The sequence below is a fragment of the Triplophysa rosa genome, linkage group LG2, assembly GCF_024868665.1.
Source record: "Triplophysa rosa linkage group LG2, Trosa_1v2, whole genome shotgun sequence".
NCBI classification, from domain to species: domain Eukaryota; kingdom Metazoa; phylum Chordata; class Actinopteri; order Cypriniformes; family Nemacheilidae; genus Triplophysa; species Triplophysa rosa.
The window spans coordinates 36259842-36282800 of NC_079891.1; the positions used below are offsets into that span (position 1 = coordinate 36259842).

The 22959-nt window shown below is 40.3% G+C and overlaps 1 long non-coding RNA gene across 1 annotated transcript; it reads left to right on the top strand.

Annotated features, from left to right (window-relative positions):
- Positions 1 to 2389: 2389 nt before the first annotated feature.
- On the top strand, positions 2390 to 7830 carry LOC130549960 (uncharacterized). The gene is made up of 3 exons (XR_008962301.1): positions 2390 to 4198; positions 4300 to 4625; positions 4799 to 7830. It is a non-coding gene; the product is annotated as an uncharacterized LOC130549960 (long non-coding RNA).
- Positions 7831 to 22959: the final 15129 nt, after the last annotated feature.

Genomic DNA, 22959 nt, shown 5'->3' on the forward strand with positions numbered 1-22959 from the left:
CAAAACTCAACGAGACTGCAAGCTGCTATGTTTACAGTTACCTTTTATTGAAATATATATTGAGAATAAACAAATATGAACACAACAATACAGGTGTCAAACAGAAGTGAGGAATCATTTTTCTGTTCTTTAATATAACATGGACTCATATCCAGTGTTTGGCATGTTACTCTGAAAAAAGAATGAATTACTAGTTACTAATGACATATTCAGTAGTGTTCGCTTCCAGTAATATCGCTTTATTGCTCCCTGAACTCTCTGTAAGTCACTTTGGCGTCTGCCAAATGCGTAAATGTTAATGTTATGTAAATCATTTAAATAAATCATATAAAACTACATAAAGTAGTATTATTAACTGACCAAAGTATTACAAATGTGAGAATTATACATTAAAGCACAGATTTTAAAGTTAGACTTTGAATTTTGATGTCAATTCCACTATTACACACACATATATTACACACAGTATTTAGTTGAATCACTTCAGAAGTAACTGTAATTAAATTACAGAGAAAATAAGAGTAATCCCTTACTTTACTTATTCAAGGGAAAAGTAATTTAATTACAGTAACTAATTACACCCAACACTGCTCATATCACGTCCAGTACTTACAGTATATGTTGTAGTGGATTCTAAATGGTTGTTTTACAACAGAAAACATTGTGGAGCTGAATCTTTCATGTGAGGAGTTTTGTAAAAGTGACTGAAGTACTAAAAAATGTGTGTTAGCCACTGTAGACAAAACTGTGATAAGTGTAAAAAACAAATGTCTGTAGGATTGCACACTGTTATATTCAGCAAGTCTATGTGTGTCTTAAAATGTTCAGAACTGAAAGAGATTCATTTCAGCTATAAGATGAAGAAATTGATGTGATTCTGCACTGGTTGACATTCAGTGTGGCTGTGTGAGTGTGTGTGCGTGTGTGTGCATGTGTGTGTGTGGGAAGGGTAAACCCTACGGTATGGGGACAAAAGGTGACATTTTTTGGTCCCATGAGGAAACAAGCTTATAAATCATACAGAATGAACTTTAGTGAAAATGTAAAAGAGCAGACAGTTGTGTGTGATTGTTAGGGTTAGGGGGAGGGAATATGATATACAGTTTCTACAGTATAAAAACCATTGCGTCTATGGAATGTCCCCATAAAACATGGAAACCCAACATGCGTGTGTGCGTGTGTGTGTGTGTGTGTGTGTGTGTGTGTGTGTGTGTGTGTGAGAGATGTAGTTGGTTATCACTCATATGTATATATCCGTTAGGATTGGAATCAGTTTAAAGGTGTGTTTACGAGGGTTTGTGTTGTGTGTTTGTGAGTGTGTGTGTGTGTGTGTGGTTCATCAGATCTCTCTCAGACGTCTCTGCTCGCTGCTGTCCGCTCGGTGAAACCACAGAATTAACACCAGACTCGGTCGACTCATATCAGTAATGTTGAAAATATAGCTTCTAATTCTTTTTTTTTTTTCATTTTATTTTTTGTTAAAAAACTGAAGTAGGCTACTGAAGTTTCTTTTAGGTGGTCCTCACTAAAATCTCATACAGTAAATAATGAAATGGATAATGTTCACAGATTTATGGTTGAATTCAATATCATTTTTTATGTTTGTATTGTATGAAATCCAGTGCGTCTGTGAGAGGCTCTGGTGAATATTGTGTGTGTGTGTTCAGGTGTGGCCGTCACTGCTGAGGTTGTGTGGCGTGACTCAGATTCACCGTGACATCTTCTGTCTGCACTTGTCTGTTGTCTTTAGCATAGACATGCGACCGCTGCGGAGCGGTCTAATGCAGTAAAACACGACTATAATCCTGAACCACAAACAGACACAAACATATTTCATTTGGTCTTGTATTGTTTTCCAGTGCAGAAGTGGAAACATACAGCATCTGTAGAAACAACTGAACACACACACCTGACATGATTTTGAAAAATGTGGAAAATCAGACCGAAACTTAGTTTTCTTGTGTTTTTTGGTTACTTTGGTTGTCGTTGGTTTGTTGATTTTCTTTAGATGAAATAATTCTGTGTTCAGGTATGTTTTGTGATGTAGAGCCTGAAAGTATTCCAATGGAACTTGTCAACATTTGGTCCTACAGCAACACAGTCGTCTCAGTCGTGTATTAATGAAGGTTTCATATCGTACAGCCGCTAGTCTTTCCCAGACCCCGCCTCTCCCCTCATCTTCACAGCACCTGACAGTGATTGACAGCTCACGTAATGCCGCCAGCCGTCTCCCCTTCAGCCTAAATGCAGCATGACGTCTGGTGGCAAAAGAATCGGCATGTTACTAACACCTCGCGGTGACAAGCTAGTTATCCTCGCTCCTGCGGCAGAACGCAGATATCTGCTGTCAGCTCATGTCACACGGCCAGGACTTCATACACAGGTTGTAACGGCCACATAATGTTTTAAGGTGTGCATGTGTCTTTAAGATGCAGGAAGACTATACTGCTGTGATGCGCATGCACGGGCTCCTGTGTGAGCACGCGCAGTCGCAGAGAGGTGAAGGAGAGTGATGGTCGCTCTAGCTCTACCGCTGACAACGTGTGTACGTTATTTTCTTTTGTTTGTGACGGTACCAGAGTGTTTTTTTTTTCTGTTTCTGTACTCGCTCCTTTATATGTGTGTAACATGAGTGCTGGTGCAAACCGCTATAAAAGTTTGTCAAATGACTATCTAATGGACTCGTGTTTCCTTCTCCTCTGGCCATCTGTTTCAATCCGGGTAACGTTGGCTCTTAACCCTCTGGCCCGCCGTTACAAGGTGAAACACAACATGCTGATTTACTTTTATATTGATTTTTTTATCTGAGGTCTTGTAGGATGTTCAGTCGTCTTATAGCTAACATGAAGCATGAGAATGTAATATTAAGGGTTGGCGTAGGGCAAAAGTAATGTGTGTCTACGCACAAATACTCAACACATACTGTATAAATATGGCTGTGTAATCATTCTGGGTGCATTTCAATATTTGAACCAATAAAGGGTCAAATATACTCAAAAGCATTTAGGCTGCAAATGAAGCTCAGTTTCTCTATATAGCTTGTTTATAGTGTAGTATAGTGTTTATAATCTCGCCTCTTTATGATGTTGTTATGTTTATTTAGCAGCGGTATAATGTACACTTACAGAATAATCTACACCCCGTGATATTCTTTAAATGTTGCAGATTTATGTTGGAATCCCTGAAATGATTAATATTGATCCTTTTTAGTCTTAAGGAACAGTTAGTTTAGGTCACTTTCAAAAAGAGACTGAAGATCAGGGCCCGTATGTATAAAGCCACACAGAGTAAAATTTTACTTTTAAGTGTGTCAAAATTCTAAGAATGACGTAATTTTACTCTTATTCTTACACTTAAGAATAAGAGTTATTCATAAAGGTTCATAAGTGTTAAGACTAGGTCTCAGCTCCTAAATTATTTAAGAGAGCTGAAGAGGTCTCCTAAACTAGTTAGGAGAAACAAGATGGCAGCAGAGAGAAGGAGGTTGCGCACTTTCCAACAACGGAAGAATGTTTTGGAATTATATGATGACAGGGAGTTGATAAAACGTTACAGGCTTGATCGTCAAGGTATTGTTTTTGTTACCGACTTAGTCAGAAATTCTATAACTTCTCCCACTCTACGAAACAATGCTTTAACTGCAGAAATGAAAGTAGTAATGACTCTGCATTTCTTGGCGACTGGAAAAATGCAGCAATGCACCAGTGATGACTTGGGCCCATCACAGTCCACAGTTAGCAGGGTCTTAAATACCACTGTTGCAGCCCTAACCACACCAGACATAGTAAGGCAGTTCATCGACTTTCCAACTGACCTTCAAACAATACAGCAAAAGCAAGCAGATTTTATGAGGATTGCAGGCTTCCCTGGAGTTGTTGGAGCCATTGATGGCACCCAGGTTCACATTATTGCTCCAACTGTGAATGAGGAGACATATGTCAATCGAAAAGGATTCCACAGCATCAATGTTCAAGTTGTAATTGATGCCAATTACAAGATTCTAGATCTTGTAGCAAAATGGCCAGGGTCAACGCATGATGCTCGGGTTCCTTCCCAGAACCCCTTTCACTGGGTTATTCGAACAAAATTATGTTCGCCCTGGATGTCATCTGCTGGGTGACTCGGGTTACCCTTTAAAACGCTGGCTTCTCACCCCTTACAGAAGACCACAAGGAGAACAGCAGCTCAATTATAACAGGTATTGTATTGGACTGAACTGTATAAGATACCAATTTTGTTCAATGAGTGCATTCTTGACTTCTCTGAGCTATGTTGTTTTATTGTTTTTGCATCATCAAGAGCACACAAAGAAACAAGAGCTGTGGTGGAGAGAGGAATTGGACAGCTGAAAAGGAGATTCCATGTCCTTCATGGAGAAATTCGACACTGCCCGAGCGTGCTAGTCGCATTATTATGGCTTGTGGCATTTTGCACAATATTTGCAAAGCTCGTAACCTCCCACTGCTTGATGATGATGATGGTGATGCTGACAAAGATGATGATGATCATGATGACGAAGACAGTGATCCTGATGAGAATAACTACGATGACAATACCACTGACCACGCATTACAAAACATTTCAGGGAGAGCATCAAGGGACTGCTTTGCTAACTTACATTTCGGGTAAGCAAAACTTGTAGAAAATAAGTAACAATAGATTTGTCATTACACAGTTTTATTTACACAAATCATATGTACAATCATTAAGTATTCTTTAATTTTTGCAATTTTAGCGCGTAATATTCATTTTGAATTTCCAGCAACTTTATTTCTAATTTGAGCTTCTTTATTTTAAGAGACTCAATGTCGTCCTCAGGGGCTGCGCCCTGTGCAAACCCTGTGTCTTGTGAGGCAGAAGGCTCATCTGGAGGACACAGGGAGATGTCCTGAGATGATACAGGAGAAGATGTGTCAAATGGACCAGCTCCAGCATCATCCACACTTCACATGCAAAAAATTGAATAAACATGTTTATTCAATCGGAAGTGTTGTGTCTTTTTCATGTCCATAGATTAAAGTAGCTAATATAAATGTATAAAAAAGGCAAACATATTATTACATGTATCGTTTTCTTCTTACCATCTTTGTAACTCCTTCAATTTCAGTAGTGCAGAGTCTGGGGCTTCTGCTATGCCACAAGTGGAAGGATTGGCTGTTCCAATCATCTCCTCTACTATCTCGGCAATCTCAGACAGAGGTTTACATGGAGGGCCTCCACCTATTTTACATAGAACTCTGCTGCTGACCACACGGACACCATCATTTAATATAAAAGTATTCATATAAATATGAACATAAAATCAAATGTACCAGTGGCTCGCATGCTTTCTTTGTATGCTGCAATTTCCTTGCGTGCTGTTGACAAAACATTGTACCACCTTTTCTCACAATCCTCTGCTGATGTTCTTGTCCGAGGAAATGCTGCATTTATAGTCATTGTAATCTGTTGCCATGCATTTTTTTTGTCCTTACTTGTTAAAGTTGGACTGAATTTTCCTCTTATCACCTCCTTACATTTAAGGACGAACTACACTAGAACAACATTTTCTTCCTTGGACCGGTTTGGTTTTCTTTTTGAATACATTTTTAACAGTTTGCAACTTTGGTCTTTTCTTTATATACAGGTGTAAGTGAAATTTATAATGATGTGATTCATCAGCTTAATTACTTAAATGGTACCACATATCCATTTAATTCGTGTGTGGAAAGTCATAAAACTGTGCAAAATTGTGTCAAATAAAAGTACTGGTAATCTTTTTGCACACAATGCAAAAAAGTATTTCTCAAATAAATTGAAATATTAAAATTATTGTAATATCTTATTTAAATCGTAAATTAATTGTGTCATACTGCTGTGACTTCACCCTTGCAGGCTCCCTATTGGCTGATTCAGAGGTCAAGTGCGGCCATTTTGTGTTTAATTCATTGTAGTCCTTAATTTACAACACTTAAGTCAGAACTTAAGAATCAGTCTTAAACTTTACTGAAAGTTGCTTTTAGCTTCTTTATAAAAGGCTCCTACTCTTAAAAAAGTCCTACTTCTTACTAAGATTTTTTTGACACTTAAGTCAAAGTTTAAGACAACTCTTGAGAGCATTTCTGAGAAGTTTTATACATACGGCCCCAGTTGTTATTTCTTTTAAATGTTGTGATGGAGTGGCTCAGAATGAGCATTTATTGAGACATGAAGAGAAATCTGTGTAGCTCACCTCATTGTCAGGTCACTTTCATTACATTTGGTTTAGTTCACATTTTATTATTTCAATCATTTTCTGTTTGTGTTCAGCATTTGGAGAGCTTTGCATCAATAGGTCAGTGATTCTGTTTGTGAGACACAATGCTTCTCTGTCTGAACGCTGGCGAGCAGATGTTGTCTTGTTTGTTAAAACACTATGGCAACATCACAACAAATATTCAGATGGAAGCGGATGATATCATCACCTTTAACTGTTACACATGTCAAGTGCTGTCTCACCCTGAGCTCTCTCTCTCTCTGTCATGAATGTTTGGATCAGCAGAGCAACTTCAAACAATAAAGACCCAACAGAATATAAGATGACATTTACCTGTAAAACTCAGTTTGTCTGTCTGGAAGTGTCTCGTCTTTAACCTCCTGTAGTATTAAAGCACTCCGTGTGTCTCTTATTTTCTAAATTGTGCATCTTAAATTTCTCGCTGCTTTGTCCTCGAGGCCGTGACCCGGGAGGACATGACGGATCATCAAGGTCTGCTTTATCATTCAGTTCTACATGTATCTGTTGTCTAAATGCACTGCCAGGAGGGTGAAGCGAGTTTAACCCCACATGTAGGCTACTTCAACAGGTTGGGCTTTATTCATAATTTTGATGTTGTGACTCTAGATCAGTGGTTCTCAACTCTGGCCCGCGAGATCCATTTTCCTGCCGAGTTTCGCCCCAACTCTGATAAAACACCTGAAGAGGCTAATCATCAGTGACTCCAGGAACAGACGCCGTGTTCAACTTAATGTTGGGCTGCGCAGATTGTTTGGCATATCGCATTAAAGTAGCGCGAGAGCGATTCAAATGCGTACCGAGCAATCTGCACTTGAATCGCTTTCGCGGTACTTAAATGTCGTACGCTGATAGATTTGCGCAGCGCCGCATTAAGTTGAAAGTGTTTATTCCTAAAGGCGCTGATTAGCTTGTTCAGGTGTTTTATATCAGAATTGGGGCTAAACTCGGCAGGAAAATGGATTTCGCGGGCCACAGTTGAAAACCACTGCTCTAGAAGAAACAACAAAATGTCTCACTTCGATCCCTCCATCTGGTTAGGTCAGAAAAGCCAAGTGACCCTTTCTCTCAACAGGTATTGGTCTGGCTTTTGTTGAAACTAGTAACTTTGAATTAGCACCTATTGTATTATTGCTCCTGTATGACATATGTGACCCTGGCCAACAAAACCAGTCTTATGTGTCAATTTTTCGAAATTGAGATTTTTACGTAATCTGAAAGCTGAATAAATAAACTTTCTATAGATATATGAGTTGTTAGAATACGACAATATCTGGCTGAGATACAACCGTTTAAAACTCTGGAATCTGAGAGCGCAAAAAAATCAAAATATTGAGAAAATTGCCTTTGAAGTTGTTAATCAGGGGCACTGTGGCAGACCATCCACTCACAAAAATAAAGTTTTTATATATTTAAGGTAGGAAATTTACAAAATACCTTCATGGAACATGATCTTTACTTAATATCCTAATGATTTTTGGCATAAAAGAAAAATCGATAATTTTGACCCACACAATGTATTTTTGTCTTTTACTAAAAATGTTCCCGTGCTACTTAAGACTGGTTTTGTGATCCAGGGTCACATATCGCTTATCTGAATTCCCTGAACTACTCTGTAAGTCGCTTCTGGATGAAACTAAATGTAGCTTGTTAGCAATACTAATAATCAAATCAGAAGACTTTGTTGTATTTGAATTATTAACAGGATCTGATGCATAACTTTAATCAGTCAGCCATTGTTACAATAATACATGAATAATTTTTGACTGATCAAATCATATTTTTATTGTTGGCGAAAGATTTGCGTTTACAAATTGAAGGAATGTCATATAACAAACTCGTGTTAGGCTAACACTGCTTTCACTGTTCTAAACTAGATTATGTATATTAACTTTCCTAACATAGATTGTAACAAAAATATCCTGTCCATACTAATGTCTTGTAGAGAATTACATTGTCAAGTAACCTAACCTTGGCTAAAGCCAGTAACATCAACATGCAATACGATTGAAAAAATAAATGTTAGTTTCAGCAATCAACAATTCAATTCAATTCAATTTTATTTATATAGCGCTTTTCACAATGTGCATTGTTCCAAAGCAGCTTTACAGGAGCAAATAAGAAAAACACAGAAAGGTAAAACACAGCACAGTGCATGGTGTTTATAGACCAAGCAAGATCATTATAATAAATAATATCTAATAAATAAATGAATAAATAAATAAATAAATGCAGTCTCCCGGTGAGCAAGCCAACACTGCACTGCTCTGCTGTGGCGAGGAACCCAAACTCCAATGCTGAATAATGGAGAAAAAAAAACCTCGGGAGAAACCAGGCTCAGCCGGGAGGGCCAGATCTCCTCTGACGTGTCATAGCTGCACTCAGTGACCCCGACCAAAGCCACCGAGCAACGTCCACGAAGAACAGGGAGAGCCCACGAGCCGCGACCCAGGAAGCCCCACCCGCCGAAACCGTGCAGGTCCAACCCGGTCCCATTCCGCGATCAACAACAGACAACAGAGGAACAACCAGGGAAAAGTAGTAATGGCATAATTAACTTTATTCCTCTGTTGTCCGACATCGACCACAAAACAAGACCAACCAGACCAGACCCACACAGTCCCAACAAATGAAACGCCCTGAACCACAACCAACAAGCCCCCTACTCCCAATTCTAGAAATATGTTCATGGGCAAAAATGCAACTTTTTACATTTTAACACCAGAGGATAAGACGTGTTTTCTTAAATTGTCCTATAAAACAAAAATGTCTCCTTTACAGTTCCCATTTTCATGAATGTTAGAATGTGATCGTTTAGGAAACATCATCATCAGGAAATTTTCATTCAAATATTGTGATTTCAATGAATTATCAGTCAGCTTAAATAAACTCACTATAAAATGAAACTCTGAATGTACGTACACTGACCAATAACAAACACGCACGCGTGTTGGTGACACATTTGTGTTGGTTTGTGTTACAGCCGTCGCTCCCCACGATCAGGCGATGTGATGCAGATCTTTCTTACGTAACCCTTTTCCATATGTGTCAGACTCACTACGGTTTTCATCAAATCTACTCACGACTTGCATATGTAAGACATTAAGCACTGGCCACAAGCCCATCACATTCGATGAAAGAGAAGAGAAAAAAAACAAAGACTCTTGAGCTGAGATCCTTCAAAGAAGCCTATCTTTTGCTGTTTTTGAAGCTTTGATTGTGTTTTTTGGGTGTTTAACAATGGATGTTCATGTTTCTAGTTTCAAAAAACGCTTTATATTTCAAGTCTATTGTTCAGCGCTGTCCCTCTTCTAACAAAACGACTGGATTTCTTCCAGTCTATATAAAATCCCTCTTTCCGAAACGCTCTGATTGGTAAAGCTGACCAGGTCTGTCGTGATTGGTTCCCCGCTTAGAGTGTGAAGATGTCCCACCCGTACCATATCTTCAGCGAGCTAAGCTTCCGCTTCTCAGGCTGTTGTGATTGGTCTGTCCCCTCTCAGTGCGCGTGTATTCAACTTCACTTCAACTTCCCCTCTCAGTGCGCGTCAACTTCACTTCATCAGTTAAACATATGCGGATCTATCGAAGTGGAAAGGAGGTCTGCTAGTGCATGTGCAAACGTCAATCTTTGTTAGCGAGGGAAATGACACCAGACCGTTTGCCGTCAGACCGGTTATATTAATTAACAGTAATAACAGAATTGGAACAGATTGGAATAGAGAATATGTAAGAACGACTTTATTTTGAATAATGACTCCAGTGGCGTAAGGTGTAAAGTCTGTATAGTGTGACACAGGAGGCCGGGGTTCTAATCAAACTCTCGCATTTGTTTTCAATACATTTTTTATTCATAAAGTTTAGGGTGAAGTTATCTGCCACTATTTATAAGTATCAATAGCATCTAACTACTATTTCTACTTAATCCAAAGAAAATAAAGCTATTTTCGGTTAGAGTAAAAAGCATTGCTGCCTTGGGCGGGCTATTTGTAACATTACTTTGTGTAAATAGACACTCCGTAAATGAAATGTTTTATCAAAAATAAATATAATACATTTTATTAATGTGTCTATTCACTAATATCCATTGAAAACATTAATAACGTCACTGTTTTTGCTTTAATAACGTTACTGTTACAATGACAACGCAAGTGTCTTATGACGTCACGGCGTTAGTGAAGGTCAAGTGTCATGAGCGGTCTTGTCCAAATGGCGCAAAAACGAATTTCAGACTTTTTTACTTCATGCGGGACTTCAGCAGCGTCAACCCAGAAAGAAATGCCACTTTCGGAGTTTTGCATGCAGAAATGTAAGACAGTTATTTCTTGATTTGAGATTGTGGCTAATAGGTCTACAGGCAGAATATGTAACGTTACGGGTTGATTTCTGTGCTGTCGCCGTGCAGCACTCAGTTGTGTTTAATCACGTGATCCGTTTGCCCATGGTTTAGTTTGGGTGGTTAAGCTGCCGCCGCGCAGCTAGTTTTCGTACAACAGATTGTGCTTTGGCTACAGGCATACATATAGCATGCGTTTATATGTTTGTTTTTATGCTGCATCCTATAATCACACTGGGATCTTCTTTATTCTCGGCAGCAACTAATTTTTGCCTCCGTTATTTATTAACATTAAACTTAAGCGGCTCGTCCATGGCACAGTCATAACACAGTCATAAAAAAAATTACAGCACCCCCTGCTCAAAATACGTTCCCGTGGCTATGCACACACACAATATCAGTGTATTACACAGAACAGCTTTCACAGCCGATGTCATGGAAGCTGTTATGTGACCATTGGTTATCTTAAAATGTGTGTAGCTGAATTCTCATGACCAGCTGTAGGACTGTGATGAAAGTGAAAAGAATTAATTGCGCAGCTCAGTCAAATGTTTACAATCTCTGATAACCAAACACTACTCCAGCGGCTCTTCCTCTTCTCTAAGGAAGGCCTCGCCCCTTTTTAGGAATAGTGACATCATGTACCTGGGATGTAGAGGGCTGTAGTCAATTCCAGCTGTTCTCTGTAGTCCTAGAAAAGCGAATTCTGTTAAAGACAATATCTCGCTTGGCTTTGAACTTTGAGCTTTATCATTTTGCAGATATTGTTTATGCTCTAACAGCAACATTACACACTAACTACAGTTTGAAAATTGGCATCACGGGGAATGGCCGCTTTAACCTCCAGGTGAAAGAAATCAATTTAAAGCAGTAAAAATATAACAGTTTGTCTGCTTTTCTTGAATTCTGATAAAAGATAAAGCAATAATGCATCTTAAAATGAAAGTGTTATATTCTTACTGCCCTAGGTGTTATTTCTTTTCTGTAGAACACAAACGATGTTTTAAAGAATCTGCCCACAGCTCTTCTCCATCTGAATGTTCATGTTTGTTCACATCATGTGTGCCTTACATTACAACTAACTATATTTCCAGTTTATATGGTTATTATTTGCATACAGTATGTAGCAACTTACATTATACGCAATGTACAGTACATTATCATCAGTTCATGCGCTCCTTGCAAATCAAACTCATAAGAGCTGTGTTTCCAGTGCTACAGAAACACTTCTGTGATATTATAATGGACATTTGTCAAAATCTCTTGTGTTCCACAGAAAACAGAAAGTGGCGCACGCACGCACGCGCACACACACGCATGTCTGGTTTACTATCTCTGTGGGGACAGTCCATAGGCGTAATGTTTTTATACTGTACAAACTGTATATTCTATCCCCTATCCCTAACCCTATCCCTAAACCTAAAGATCATAGAACACTTTTTGCATTTTTAGATTTTTAAAAAATATTGTTCTGTACAATTTATAAGCTTTTGTGCCCATGCGGACCTCAATTTTGGTCCCCACAGTGACACGAGTCCCCATGAGTTGGTGTGTATTCAGGTTTAGGTCCCCACTAACATATAAAAACCAAGTCCAGTCTTACAGCAACGAAGATGGTAGGATGGGTGATGTGATGTTAATGTTTTAAAGAACAAAAGTTTACAGATGTTTGTACACCAAATGATTTTCATTTTTAATCATTTTTGTCCCGTCAAACTTGACGTTTTAATATCAGATGAAACAGATCATAATGTTCACAGTAAATCTGCATTATATAAAGAAATGAGTAAACATAAAAAGAAGTTATGTAACTTTATAAGTATTTTGTCATTTCATAAAACCAAGAGTGCTGGTGTCCATGACAACCATAAAAACACAGGCAAACATTTTCCTCTAAAAAAAGAAACACAATCATTTATGTTAGACTTGTGTTTTCAAGAGTGTGTTCTTGATTTTTTAATCCTGTTTCTTCTAGATTGGGTACTTCATTTCTTAAGGATCTCCACAAGGAAAAGAAAGAAATAAACAAACACACTGTATAAGTCTTAATAAAAGTGTTAAAGTACAGAAAGGATTTTGTGAGGTTTTGAGAATCAATAAATGTTGGTTTTCTATGGTTTAACCTCAGAAGATTCTTCTTCATTGTGTGTGTGTGTGTGTTGTGATGAGCACTTTCTCAGGTTCAGAATGTAGGGATCTGCAGTGATGACTGAAAATCATTATGAGTCACCAGCAGCTCTGGAGGAGGGACACCATAAAACATAATCGCTGCCAAAACACTCGCCGGCCGGCCCGTACACACACTTAACAACACTCCCCCGTCACCACCAACACACACCCCAAACATACAGAACAACAGCTCTAATGGTTAATACTTGAAGTTACTGTTGTCATTGGGTGTTGAAGTGAAGTCGAGGGGTGTGAAACCCATAATAATACATATGTACGCACGCACGCACGCATGCACGCACGCACACACACACACACGCACGCACACACAGGCAAGCATTTTGAGAAGCATTTTGTCATGCCAAACGCGCAGTATTGAGTTCTGCCCTTCTTAGAAAGACATTACCATAGTTCTGCTGTCCAAAACAAAAACATTGCTGTGTGTGTGAGACAGACTACGTGGTTAAAGTATACAGTTTGTACATTATCTACACTTCTTTGGGTTCTTTGTGGCGAAAAAAGGTTCTTCAGATGATAAAAAGGTAAGAAAGAGATGGTTCTTTAAAGAAACTTTGACTGAATGGTTCTTCTGTGGCATTGTAACAATGTCCACTGATGACAGACGAATCCAAATGAAAATGAAATGTGCAAAAGGTTTAATATAAAAAAGGTGCAGTCAGGAACAGAAGGTATCCACAAATCAAGGTAATCCAATGAGAACATCCATGGAAGAAGGTAAGACACAAAAATATTACTTTACATTAATACTGGACAAAGAACAATGGGCAAAGGAAAGTACATATAGTGTCCGGATGATGGGGTGCAGGTGTGGAAGTCAATGATCTCTGATGAGGGACAGGTGCAGGCAAGTGCGGATTAACGCACAGGTTTAGGCTGCAGCCAAGGGGCCCCACCTGTTTAGGGGCCTCTGATTGGATTATTTATTTTGAATTTACTTCAGCGCGAATAAAAAATAGACCCTCATTGGCCCATAAGAAATATAACAAAAATAAGCGGGTGATTGGATAGATGTTTCATTTGGGTCACATCTGTCCAATCAGCTGCTGGTGAAATCATGTCAATCCTTTTCATTTACGTCACTGCTATTGCTAGACGGCATAGCGGCAAAATGTCCTAAAGAAAGTACAATAGTGGAGCACAAAAATGTAAAATACAAAGGTTAAAAGAACAACGTGACTAAGATAGCAGCAGGAGGACTGGCAGCTCGCATTAACTAACATCGGTGCTGCGGTTGAAAGAACTGCAGCAGGATACGTAGCTGTTGCAGAAGTTAGCTCAGCATGTCATCTGGAATATTTCAGGGAGTTATTCCACAAGGACACGCATATTATACAGGTTGGTTTTTAATTATGGCTTTGTTTTAATCACAGTTTATGTAATGCACAGTGGTTTGTGTCTCAGTAAAGATCCACCGAGGCGTTATTATTTATAAAACTGGAGCTTGCGCTCTTGTGGTGTTTGCTGTTGCAAAGTAACCCGGAATGTAGAGGAAACACTGTAGTATTTGATGTGTGTGTCCGAGTGCGATTGTTCTGATGCCACTCGCAGCGGTGTCTCAGCTTGATTCTATCGAACCCTGGTGCGTTTGCATTCATCTTACGTCATCAAGAACGTGCATGACACATGATAGTAAACAGAACACGGGTCAATTATTGTGTTTTTTAATTACTTGATGCTATTATGCGCAACGCAGAGTAAACAACACTTGGTTTTACTGTATGTTTGCTTACCGAGCTTTCTGCTGCTTGCAAACAGACTATTTATCAGGACTATTTTTAAATTTGGAAACATCGTATTACCATTCAGACACCTGAAAGCCACCTAAGGGAGGCCTCACCCAAAGAGCAGCCTAGGGGCCCCTGACCACCTTAATCCGCCCCTGGTTGCAGGCAAAAACAATGAGGGACAGGTGAGGGAGCGTGGCAAAAGAACATCCTTGGGGCAACAATGGGGAAAACAGGACTAGGGACCAACGGGAGTGTTACAGTACTCCTCCCTGCCGACCGCACCGGAAGCCTGGAGGGTGCCGGCCGCTCGGGAGATCTGGAGGGAGCCTGCCGCACCGGAAGCCTGGAGGGTGCCGGCCGCTCGGGAGATCTGGAGGGAGCCGGCCGCTCCGGAAGCCTGGAGGGTGCCGGCTACTCGGGAGGTCTGGAAGGCGCTGGCCGCTCGGGAGGACTGGAGGGAGCCGGCCGCTCGGGAGGACTGGAGGGAGCCGGCCGCTCGGGAGGCTTGGGGCGAGGAGACGAGGGTATAGCCATTTCGTCCCTAGACTGCGCCCCCCCCAAAATATTTGGCACAAGTCCAGGGGCTCTAGACCGTCTACAGGACGGGGCTCCGGGCAGACTTTGGGACGGGGTTCTGGGAAGGCTTCGGGATAGAACTCTGGAAGACCGGGTGGGACCAGCTCGGAACACAGCTGGGCAGCAGACTCAGACGGCTGGGCAGCGAGCTCTGGCGGCTGGGCAGCAGGCTCAGAGAACCCCGGATTATTGCGGGACTCATCTCTGGTGGAGGACTTCGTGGGGGGGGTGACTTCGTTTGTGTGCCATCACAAAGCACGCGTTAAGTGAGCGATCATCCAAGCTCACCTGATGGCTCAGTTCCAGGAAGTCCTCCACGTATCTCTCCAGAGGACGGCCATCCTGGCTGAGGTGGTATCTCAGATTGTCCTCTGGAGAGATGTTGAGCCGCAAGTAATCCGTCATTTTATGGGTCCAGTATTCTGTAACAATGTCCACTGATGACGGACGAATCCAAACGAAAATGAAATGTGCAAGGTTTAGTATAAAAAAGGTGCAGTCAGGAACCAAATGTAAACCACAAAACAAGGTAATCCAATGAGAACATCCATGGAACAAGGTAAGACACAAAAACATAACGTTACATTAATACTGGACAAAGAACAATGAGCAAAGGAGAGTACATACAGTGTCCGGATGATGGTGTGAAGGTCAATGATCTCTGATGAGGGACAGGTGCAGGCAAAAACAACAAGGGACAGGTGAGGGAGCGTGTCAAAAGAACATCCTTGGGGCAACAACGGGGGAAAACAGTACTAGGGACCAATGGGAGTGTTACAGGCATCGCTGTGAAGAACCTTTTTAGCACCTTTATTTTTAAGAGTGTATGTAAAGTACCCACAAAACAGGTAAAGACTGATTTTAGTGCTGTGTGGTTTCCAGGGGCGTTTCTATATGGTTGCTAGGGTGTTGTTGTTTGTTGCTGGGTGGTTTCTTACTGATCTAGTAGCTGAGAAGAGCCCATCCTCCATCTATAGATTTGACCCGGATCCCTCTATCAATGTAAGTGATTATTCACTACAGGATTTTTTCGCTTCTACTGAAAGTATGATTAAATACTGTGAGGTTTAATGTTTATTTAACCCTAAAAAAAAGATGCTGGACCTGATAAATACCACAAATTATATTAACTTGAGAATTTACTCATGATTGTAAATATAATATTTGGACACACACAATATAAAACTTACTGATGTGTTTTTGTGTGTTTCTCTGTGTCGTGCGTCTACTTTGCATGAAACGCCTCAATGCATTTTTTCACATGAAAACACTGTGAGGCTTTTAAATCTTCTTGGTTCCAGTGCTAAAATTACATGCGGTATTAGATGCTTGTGCTGGGCTCGGGCCTGCAGTCACCGGTCGGCTCTCCGCCTGTCCGACCGGGGGGGTGAATATTGGTGGCGGTTATTAAAATGCCCCCAGAACCTTCATATGTTTTGATGTTCCAATGGGCTTAAGAAATTATTCGCATCTGACCCACTTTTGTGTTTTTCAGATGAGACATTGAATATCAAGCAGGAGAATGATGTGAAATAAGAATAAAATCTCTGAAGGGAAAGCAGAAGACGTGAATCTGGTGTGATGGGTGTGTGCAAGTTCATCTGATGTGAATCTGGTCTGATTGAAAAATTGAAACATTTTGACTCACTACAGTGTTGTTCCAAACCTGTTCTAACCTTCATTCTTCTGAACAACACAACGGGAGATCATTTCTGGTTAAGACATAGCAAAACATATTCGTTTTCATTGTGACCATGGCCGTATCCACCATTGAGTTTTCCATGGTGTGTAATAAAAGTCAACAATTGCCTAATAGGACAAACTGTATTAAGTGCTGCCAATATTGTAGAAAACGGCAAGAAAACTGATCTCAGATCTGGACTACCTCAGCTGTGTAACAGCTCTCTTCAATGTCAATCTGATTGAGTGATGAAGGAAGATGAAGATTGCTGTCCAATCAAATGATAGAAGGCTGGAGTTGCTATTGACAGAAGCCGAGGTTGAGGTCAGTTTTAACTGTGAAAGAGCGCGATGTAAGTAGCTAAATGTTTTATGCAGTTTTATCATAGAAATGTTAGGAGGCCATTCACATACCACGTCTAAATGCATGCAAAACGCTGGCTTTCTCCTTCTTTACAGAGCACTTGGGAGTTTGCGATCTTGAAGCCTATTGGTTAACGTTTGTGAAAATCACAGACCAATTGGCTTTTGGGCCCACCATTGTGCTTTATCACGGTTTATCAGTATCGGATAAAACAGGAGTTTTCCCACAGTGGTTTGCTAAACGCAATGCAAAGTGAACAGTATCGAAAGAGAAACAATACTATTTGCAAGAAACTGCGATGCAATGCGTATTCTAACAACTTTCTGTCAGAACCAGCATTAACTTTATCAGCAATTAGATCTACAGTAGCTGGTCTGTTGGATCGGACCACACAGGCCAGCATTCGCTCCCCACATGCATCAATGTCACCGGTTCCTTCCTCGGACCTCTTTTGGTAGATACTGACCACTGCAGACCGGGAACATGGAGATGCTCTGACATGGTCGTCTAGCCATCATAATTTGACCCTTGTCAAACTAGCTCTATTCCTTATGCTCGACCATTTTTCATGCTTCTAACACAGGGATAGGTAACGTTGGTCCTGAAGTGCCGCTGTCCTACAGATTTTAGTTCCAACCCTAATCAAATACACCTGCATGTCATTTTCGAGTAACCCTGAAGACTTTGGTTCGATTTTTGAGGCATGTTTGATTAGAGTTGGAGCTAAATCTACAGGACCGACGTTGCCTATCCCTGTTCTAACACATCAACTTTCAGGACAAAATGTTCAATTGCTGCCTAATATATCCCACCCAGTAATAGGTGCCGTGATGAAGAGATAATCAGTGTTATTCACTTCACCTGTCAGCGGACATAATGTTATCACTCGCTTACAGTACACTACCTTTATGTCATTCCAAACCCAAATGCTTTTCCATGAAAGATAGATTGCATTCCAATCTGGTAATATTTGTATAAAAAGATCAATTGACCATGTGTTTACTTTCATCGCAGATAAACATGAAAAGATAAACACGGATTTAGCTGTTACCTAATTTGCACTCCAAATGTTTTAAAATTCACATACATATTGTAACAGGACGCCCTCGGGAACACAGACAAAGGTAAGTTCAAAACAAACAGACGAGGGACAGGTGATGGAGCATGGAGGATTGCGGGAGGTGTAGTCCAAGGGGGAAAACTCAGGAAAACAGGCATGGGGACAGACAAGACTGTGACACGTATATCATGGACGTCAAAATTTGTTTTGTTTGGGACAAACAGTATTTCTAAACTCCTGGCTACGGCCCTGATTGTGACTGACTGTAATACTGATAAAACTCACAAAATACTGTCAGTGTGTGTGTGTGTGATCAGTTTCAGCATTGATTTTCTCTGTTGTTATAGATGCTGATTCATGAGCAGGGTTGTAGTGGTCAGCATGATGTAAGCTGTCAATACTTTCTTGCAGACATTCTTAAGGAATAAAAGATATACGGGTGTGGAGATCCACTGAAAGAGTTGTATCGATTGAACACAATACTGAAGACTCTTGTTTGGGATGAGACATTGTCAAATTAAAAAGAATCTTTGATTTATAATTAGAATAAAAAAAGATGTATTTGTTAACATTAGTTAACACGGAACAATACTTATGCACCATGAATGAATGATTGTATTGACTAACGTGAACAAAGAAGAATAAATGCTGAAAACTATATTGATCATTATCAGATCATGTTTGTCATGATTCTGCCTTTTCTGGTCATAGTTTCCGAGTCTTGTGGCAGAATCATGACAGACCCACGCGTTTACTGTGAGAGAGACGTGGTATTGTTTGCTATGGCGTACCATGCGCTCTCTCGGGTCTCGTCTATGTCCCCGCCCTCTCGTTTCCTTATTATTGATTGTTAATTAGTTTATGCCTCACACCTGTTTCTTCCTGATTTACTCCCTATTTAATGCCCTTGTGTTTTCTGTCCTGTGCTAGTTCATTTCGCTCTATGTCTTTGAAGACATTACGCCCTGTTCCTGCTTGTGAGCCTAGTCCAAGCCAAGCCAAGTCAATTCTGTGTAAGTTTATCGTCAAGTATTGTTTTAGTCCAGTTTAGTGAGTCTTTGTTCTTGTTTAGTCTGTGATTAGTATTATTCCCCTCTGTCATTTTTTATTTTACCCTCTTGCGGGTTTTTGTTTTGTATTTTGTTAATTAATCCTTGTTTTGTGTCAACCTCGTCTGCACTTGGGTTCTCTCTCTTCGTGCCGGTCGCACGATCATGACAACGTTAGCTAATGCATTTACTAATGTTAACAAACTCAAACTTTAGATTTTAAATAAAAAAATCACAATCAGAAAAAGTAATGTATGTTACTCATCCGCAGTGTGATGTATTAAACCACAACAGAGCAGCAGGCATTCATGAATTATTAATTGATATTATAACACACTGAGTTTCATGCCACTGTTAATATAACACTGATTCCAACATCTCATGACGCAGCCACATCCACTGCGAGAGAGCTGTATATCTCAAACGATGTCTGTGGAACACGTATCCTCATGTTTACAGTCAGATATCAGATCATATTCATTCATACATGTTTGTCTTGATGAAGCTAAATCAAAACACGACAGTAAGATAAATCATATATTAAGTGAGGTACGTTACACACCCCCTCACAGCACATGCAACAGGAGACATGATGACGATCTCTTACCTGGACGAGCAAGAAAAGCGCCATTAAAGTGACAGTCAGATGTGATACAAGCTTTCAGAGTCAACAAGACGTTTGTGTGTGTGTGACTCCTCTAATGTCTGTATTTATCTGATAAATGACTCAGGTGAATCTCACAGATGATTCAGCAGGTGTCACGCGCACACACTCTCTTCACCACCTCTGCTGTGGTGGGTTCTTCTCACTCACAGAGGATAGATGATTCATATGTGTGTGTGCGCGGGGTTCTGAACATTGTGGTGAACAAATGTCCCAACATGAATGGTAAAAGTCTTAACCACTTATGTCCTACACAATGTAAATTAGGAAACAAACTATGAAACCCACTAAATGATGTTTACTTGTAAAAATGTTTAATAGGCATTTAAATCATTCTTTGATTAAAAAAAACACCTGTGTCTTAAAGTAAACCAGCCAGAGATGAACCCTTAAATGATTAATTTAAAGCAAAATCAGTAGAATCAGAGATCATATGTAGACAGATCACATAGAACATTTACATTTACGCATTTGGCAGACGCTTTTATCCAAAGCGACTTACATTGCATTGTATTACACATATTATTTCTGACTATGTGCATTCCCCTGGGATCCAACTCATGACCTTGGCATTGCTAGTGCCATACTCTAACCACTGAGCCACAGGAAAGCAGGGTGACCAGTGTCAATGATGACGGCAGAACCTGGCTGAAAAACGGATTGAAGATCAGTTCACATGATTCATGAAAAGTTGCTTTTCGTCCTCATACTGAAGTTTCAGTCGTCACATCGCTCTGATTCAGACGGTCACGGTGTTTCATGACACATGGACTCCATGAGGGAACATTCACATATGTGATGTTATGTGGTGGTTCATGAGTCGTTTGTCAAGGATTAAATTCATGATATTTCTCAATTGTGAAAATGATCAAAATAAACATGAAGAGAAACTGTAAATACTGTAACACATGTTGAGATTCAGAGCCGCTCCAGTAAGACAAGCAATCAAACTGTGAAGAAACCATCTACTGCAGACTGTAAGCTTAAAATAACTGAAAGACTTTTAACACAAAATAACTGAAAGACTTTAGCGGATGTGTATCTGAGCAGGATGAACATGAACGGCTTTAATCTGAGGATGTTATAACTGCACTGAAAGTGACCTATTTGTCAGTTATGGTGACCCATTACTGGAATGTGACCTCTGTATTTAAGCGGCCAGTGAGTAGTGAACACTCACACATCTGGAGCAGAAATCACTGCAGCGCCCGGGGAGCAACCCGGGGGTTAGGTGCCTCGCTCGAGGGCACGTCAGTCGCTACCTGCTGACCCTGAGAATCCAACCGGTGACCTTCTGTCGACGAGTCCGACTCTCTAACCACTAGCCCCTTCAACCGCTTCAGCACACATGAACCATCATGAATCAGATTTACTTGAAGAATGTCATGTCATTATTTTCATGTTTGTTACTTTAATTCAAGAAATCAGCATTATTTACATGAGTATAGAGGACTATTGGTATATTATATTATATTATTAATTCTGTACATTCCTTTGTTATTTTCTGTCTAATGCATTACAGTAATCTTGTGTATGTATTACACTTTAAAAACTAGTGCGTGTATGCACGTGTGTGTCAGCGTGTAGAGAGAGTGTATGTGTACTTGTACATGTATATTTGTGAGGACCGGTTTGAGGTGTAGACCAGCGGTGTGAGGACAAGGAGAGTAAAGTGAGCACATTTTGGCCGGTCCTCACTTCCAGAGACCCCTTTAAAGGGCTGTTTGAGGGTGAAGACTTGGTTTTAGGGTTTAGGTTATAATCAGGTTTAGGGTTAGGGTCAGGCATGTAGTTCTGATGGTTAGGGGAACGGGTATGTCCTCATAAAGATAGCTGCGCAAACGTGTGTGTGTGTGTTTAGGGGGACAATTGTGTAAGAGTCACTTCAGCAGCGTTGCTTGTGTTGTGATCATCACTGAATTGAAGTTTCTCACCAGAAACACGCATGCACGCACACACACGCACACACGCACACGCACACGCACACGCACACGCACGCACAGGCTTTGGTTGACTATCCCCGCACACACACACGCACACGCACACGCACACGCACACACACACACACACACACGTCTGAGTCTGTGATGCTGGACTGTGTTCATCATTCAGTTGTATAACAATGATTCAGTGGTCTGTAAAACACACAAGACATATGTGACCTAAATGGCCATATTTTGTTTAAAACATAAGTAACTTGATGTGACTGTAATAAAATAAAATCTGAAACATCATATTTTCTATAAAACAGCAGTGTCAAGGTAGGAGAAATCACATGTGTGTGTTAGGAATCAAGCAGATCAGTTTGAAAATGTGTCACTGTGGTCATGAGTTAGGGAAGTTACTTGCGTACAGTACATTCATTACATCAAATATCATAAATCTACCATAAATGAATAAATGTGTATGTTCCTGTCACAGAGTCCCTCTTTTCACTTTCAGAGTCCCTCTTTATCTTCTCTTCTGTTTTTTTTGTTTGCTCTGGTCGACTCTGTGATGAAAATTAAAGTTTGGCTTTGACAACATATTATACTGAAGTCAGCTGGATGTTTTTATTAATTGATTGAAAAAACGATTCTAATGACAGAAAGTGTTTTAGTCACAGGATTTTCCATTTACCTAAAATAAATGTGGGTAGAAATGGAAAGACACCCCCCCACAAGCACAGACTAATAAGTGTCTTTGTGGGGATTTGTCATAGACATCAAACCCTCACAAACACTTTTCTGTATTTACACTTTCAAATAAACATAATTTCACGATTTCGCCTCGCAGAAAATAAAATGGGACGGATAGTATGCGTATTTGGCGTGCTGTCCGGGGCGAGGACCCGTGCCCGGTGTGTGCCCGAACCCGACGTATAGCCCCCGGTGCTGAGGTGAAAACCGGCTAGTGGTATGGAGGAGGGATGTTACCAGACATTCGAGAGAATGGAGGTAAGGCGGCTTGACTATTTATAAAGCATAGGATGATTGCTGTGATTGTTAATTGAAAGCCAGCCGAGTTAATTATCTGCACGTGCTCCTCCAGAACCTTGTTAATAAAACATAATTTAGTTTG